Here is a 5,757-nt window from a genome sequence, read left to right on the forward strand (position 1 = left end):
AATCTCTGGCTCTTCTTTCCTATGCCTCACTTCCCCTGATCTCTCCCATCTCACTTTTGTAATTACCAAGCATTTCAACATTCATTTTGTTTGCTGTTGACATATCTTCATTGTCCTCTTCAATCTTCTAACATTTCTTTTTCCTTTCTTTTTGTTGATCCTGGGGCTTGAACTCAGGGCCTGGGCTGTCTCTGAGCTCTTCAGCTCAAGGCTAGCCCTCTACCACTTTGAGCCACGGCTCCACTTCTAGTTTTCTGGTTTACTGGAGATAAGAGTCTCATGGACTTCTTGCCCAGGCTGGCTTTGAACTGCGAGTCTAAGATCTCAGCTTTCTGAGTAGCTAGGATTACAGGCATGAGCCACTGGTAACCAGCTTTTCTTTTCTTTTTTCTTTCTTTCCTTCTTTCCTTCCTTTCTTCCTTTCTGTATTGTAGCTTGAACTCGGGGCTGGAGCACTGTCCTTTTTGTTCAAGGTTTGTGTTCTACTTCTTGAGGCAGAACTCTATATCTAGCTTTAAAAAGAAAGTTAATTGAGATAAGAGTCTTTTAGACTTTCCTGCTTGGACTGGCTTTGAGCTGTTATATTCATATCTCAGTCTGCTGAGTAGCCAGGATTACAGGCAAGAGCCACAGGTACTCTGGCTCTTCTAGTATTTCTTTTTTTGTGTGTCTGTCATGGGGCTTGAACTCTGGGCTTGGGCGCTGTCCCTCAGCTTTTCAGCTCAAGGCGAGTGCTCTACCACTTAAGTTACAGCGCCACTTCCGGTTTTCTGGTGGTTTATTGGAGAGTGGAATCTTGCATTCTTTCCTGCCTGGGCTGGCTTTGAACCATGATCCTCAGATCTCAGCCTCCGGAGTCGCTAGGATTACAGGCGTGAGCCACCAGCGCCCGGCTTCTTCTAGCATTTCTTTAGTTTGTTTTTGTTTTGGTGACACTGAGATTTGACCTCAGGGCCTTGTGCTTGCTAGACAGGCTCTCTATTGCTGAGCTATGCCCCTGGTATTTTGCACTGGTAATTTTTGAGAGATAGTGTCTCATTTCCTTTACAGATATGTGCCTGGATTATGATCTACCTATTTTAGGCTTCCATCCTTGCAAGGATGACAGGTGCATACCACCACCACATTCAGCTTTCCTTTGTTGAGATGATTTCTTCTGAAGTCTAGACAGTCTTGAATTAAAGAAATTATTTTTAGTTCTATCTTCTGTATTTTTCTGCTAATTGCTATTGACTTTCACTTGGTGAACAACATTTTTTTCTTTTCAATAAAATGGACTTGTGTTTCATTCACATTTTTTCCTGGACTCTTACACAGATTGCTCTTGAGACAATAGCCCCTCAATTCCCCTGAGAATATTGCTAAAAACGAAGACCCATTTTTTCCTGCAACTATATGCACTAATTTTTTTTTTCAGCAAAGACCACTTGCTTGATCATTAATTTTTGTTCTTCTCTTTTGGGTTGATGTCAGTGATTTTGCTGATGGTGAGTTTTTACATTACTTTGGCCATATATAAGAGAATACTGCTACCGAGGAACAAATTCAGGCTGAATGAAAACTTCATAAAGAGAAAGACAACAGATCAAGCGCTGTCTCCCTGGTCCAAGAACACAGATCAAGCCTCAGTTTTTCTGTACCTTTCTCACCTCCCCCCTACATTTAGGAAATAAATGGATATCTGCTGAGTACCTTGATTAAGAACAACAGACAGAGACCTAGGGAGAGAACAACTCAGAATAAGAAAAATTTGTTAAGTGCTTTTGTCACAGTGAATAGAGTGAGGGAAAGATAAATAAACCAGGTGTTATTTTATATAGATAGTATTTACTCTCAAGGTACTACTTGCTATAAAAGTAAAGACTCATTTAATGTATATTCAAAAAAGGCAATAAGCAGTTGAATAGGATATGTGAGAACTAGAGATTTTAATTTGCTAAACAATAAAAATGTCAAGAGTCACTTCCTTTGGCTTAGTTTGGCTAGTGCCCATCACAGCATGAGACCTTGGAGGACAAGTGAATAACGGTGTACACTTGTGGAACTGTTTCTAGAATGAGCTGGAAGAAAGTTCCATCAAAAGCTCGTTGTTCCACAGAGCCATTTGGTTTAATCAGATCACTTACATAATCTTTAATGAAGTTGGCCCTCCCATGGTGATCTCATCCTCTGGAATGTTCCAGAGGGAGAAGTCAGTGAGCACAGGACAACTGGGGTCCCTCCACCATTATGAGGTGAAATATTTCTTTTCTTTTTTCTTTATTTTGGGGGGTGTCCAGTAGTGGGGCCTGAACTCTGGCCTGGGCACTGTCCCTTAGCTCTTTAGCTCAAGGCTAGCGCTCTATCACTTGAGCCATAGCGCCACTTCCGGCTTTTTTCTTTTTGCTTATGTGGTGCTGAGGAATCGAACCCAGGGCCTCATGCATACAAGGCAACTGCTACCACTGAACCACCTTCCCAGCCCCGGGATGAAATATTTCTTACTCACAGATTCCTTACTACAACCTTCACATCCTTATTCCTCAGGCGGTAGATGATGGGGTTAAGCATAGGGGTCAGCACCCTATAGAAGAGAGAGATAAGTTTGTTTGCAAGGTCTGGCTTGTTGGCCCCCAATGGGTCCTTGGACTTGAGCTTCCCATACATGAACAAGATGGTCACATAAAAAACAACCACCACAGTGAGATGGGCAGAGCAGAGGATCCCCTCCACTGAGGGGATTCTCAGGATGGTGGTGAGGATGAAGATGGAGGAGAAAGAGATGAACAGAACTGGGACCCCCAGGAAGATCACATGGGTCACCTCCATGCTGATGACATTGATGGAGATGTCAGCACAGGCCAGCTTCAGCACGGCCAGGATCTCACAGGTGAAGTGGTTGATGGCATTGTCCCCACAGAAATGCAGCCTCATTGCAAGGGATGTTTGGACCAGGGAGGCAGCGCTCCTAGCTGCCCAGGAGCTGGTGGCCATGGGCATATAGGCAGCCTTGCTCATGACCACAGGGTACTGCAGGGGGTTGCAGATGGCCACATAGTGATCAAATGCCATCATGCTCAGAAGCACGCACTCTGTGGCTCCCATGACAAAGGAGAGCAACATCTAGATGGCACAGGCTGAGAAGGAGATGGTTTTCCTGGGGGTCAAGAAGCTGTCAAGAGTGAGGGGAACAGAAGAGGTGGTGTAGCAGATATCCAGGAAAGAGAGGTTCCCCAGGAAGAAGTACATGGGTGGGAGTCAAAGATGGTGACCAAGATGAGGACCCCATTGCCCAGCAAAGTCACCAGGTACATGGCCAGGATGAACACAATGAACATTTTCTCCAGCTTTGGGTGGGCTGAGAGGCCCAGGAGAATGAACTCTGACACAAGAGAGGTCTCATTTTGCATGACCATGCTCCTATATCATTGGAGGAACTCAGAAGGTCAAGTTCATGATTCTCTGATGCCTAATGTGTCAAGGGATGCAGGAAGGAAATGTTTCCTTGCTGAGCAATTGAAGCACAGGTCCAACTGTAGAAGCAAGCTGTTTATCATCTAAACAAAATGCAGGGGAGTTCATCAGTAACTATTTCATGATATTGGTCACCCCGAAGAGACGTTTGAGGTCACTTGCTTTGATTTAATTTTCCCATCATATTCAAGGCATTTAGTTCATGTGGCATCATGTGTGGGTTCATTTTATTCAACTTTGGTTGGAAATATTATCCTTGATTAGAATTTTTCCCTCTTGGAGCCTAGGACTGATAGAAAACCCTGGTGAGAATATTCAATTTTGAGTATTCTCCCTTATAAGCACTCTTGGAAATTGTCTTTCTTTTTCACATATCTAGGGCCAGGAGCTAGGCATACACTTGCCAAACATTTCTGGCACATTTATTAGATGAACTGGCATTTCCCATCACTGGCACTTATTGGTATATGGGAAATGTCAGGTCCCTTTTTCTACAGAACTGCTCAATCTGGAACAGATTATTGTTGGAGATAGCTGGGTAGAATATCTCATGAATTTCTCATGCCTCGCCTTGCTCTTACACTACTGACACGTCCTTTCCTCTCCTTTTCTTCAAGGTCCCCTCATGCCACTTAATACCAGGAAGAAAGCCAGAGATGGGGATTTTCTCGAGTGTCTATATTGTTTTGAAATTGCTCTATTGCTTTTTTTTAGAAAACATGGTGATAAAGCAAATCACTTCTCTGAGGTCTCAGAATAGCCCAGAAGCGAAAAATAGCCACTCTGGTAAGAAAGCAGCAACCAAAGGAATAAGCACCTAAAAATGAGTGCAAGCAAAGTTTTCTTGTTTTTGTTCTATGTTGGATAAAATCTACATAAGATTGTTCAGTGCACATTCAAAGCCATTTAAATCCTACTCTACTATTGGGATTCTTCTAGTCCCTGAAGTGATTTAAAGTTTCAAAACTGAAGTGAGAAAGTTAAGAAACTTGCAATACATGTGGGATTATGTCCCTAAGATCTAATTATTCTTGAGTCCCCCCAGAAATTTTTTACTTCTTCTCTGCCTTCCTACTCATTCTGCTGAGCTGTGTAGGGAGAAAGGGCCATCCCAGCCCCATTGGGATAAACCTCTAAGTCAGTGAGAAGTCTTACAAGATACCATAATAGTCCTGGATAAATGTGAAGTCCACCACATAGACAAGTCCTTGTGGCTCATTACCTTTGGCCATTTCCAGATTCGGAACCTCAGGGCTATACAGAAACAAGTGACCTTAAAGCTCGCCACTTATCTAGGTGCTGCCACATACACTGTCAGCACCTACCACAGTATAGGCCTTAAAAGGCATTGAAAAGGTCGAAAATGAATCTAGTTATAACTCCTGCCATGAGAATCTCACATGCATAGCACCTATGGGCTTCGAAAAGATGGGATGTACCAGGTGCTAGTAGCTTATGCCTGTTTTTCTAGCTACTCAGGAAACTGAGATCTGAGGATCAAGGTTTGAAGCCAGCCCAGACAGGAAAGGCTGTGAGACTCTTTATTTCCAACAAACTACTCAGAAAGAGCCAGAAGTGGCACTGAGAAAAAGAAGTTCAGTCTCAGCACACACACACACACACACACACACACACACACACGCCCCACAATTTAAAAATCTAGTACCTTAGAAGCCTCTCTCTTTCCCTTTCAAAGTACATTCCTTTTTCTTTCTTCCAAAAGTGATCACTATTCTGACTTTTGTAGAAATAGTTCCATTCTGGGCAGACTTTTAATGACCGGCACATTACCCCATGATTTCCATGCCCTCATGACCAGATATTACCTCAGTGAACACTGCTGTAAAGGGTGCTTATCTGTTCCGTGTATTAAACACCTGCATCAGTTGACTTTAAGATGAGGTTATGCAGACAGGTCTGATTCAATCAGGTGAGAAGTCATTTTGAATGCTTGGAGAGGATCCCACATGCCATTTCTGAGTTGAGAGATGGAGGGAACACAAAGACCAAAGAGCTGCCATAAGTTGCTACCCATGAGTCCTTGGTGAGTCCTTGGAATAGCCAGAAAGGGAAACTGAGGCCCATCAAGAAATTGCATTCTGCCAACAACTTGAATGAGCTTGGAAGAGGATTTTTTTTTTCTTTTTCAGCACCTAGTCTAGCTTACCTAGGTTTCTCATTTATAGAATTTTGGGGTAATAATTGAGGTCTCATGGGTGGTAGAACCTTTGTTCTGACAAGGGCCATTTGGATATTTTTAACATCATTTGTGGGCCATACAAAATGATCAATACAGACAGATGG

The 5,757-nt window shown here is 43.0% G+C and overlaps 1 pseudogene; it reads right to left on the reverse strand.

The window, feature by feature from the left end:
• Positions 1–2,484: 2,484 nt before the first annotated feature.
• LOC105993378 lies at positions 2,485–3,395 on the reverse strand (annotated as a pseudogene).
• Positions 3,396–5,757: the final 2,362 nt, after the last annotated feature.

This window comes from Dipodomys ordii, unplaced genomic scaffold (genome assembly GCF_000151885.1).
Source record: "Dipodomys ordii isolate 6190 unplaced genomic scaffold, Dord_2.0 Scaffold95, whole genome shotgun sequence".
In the NCBI taxonomy this organism is placed as follows: Eukaryota; Metazoa; Chordata; class Mammalia; order Rodentia; family Heteromyidae; genus Dipodomys; species Dipodomys ordii.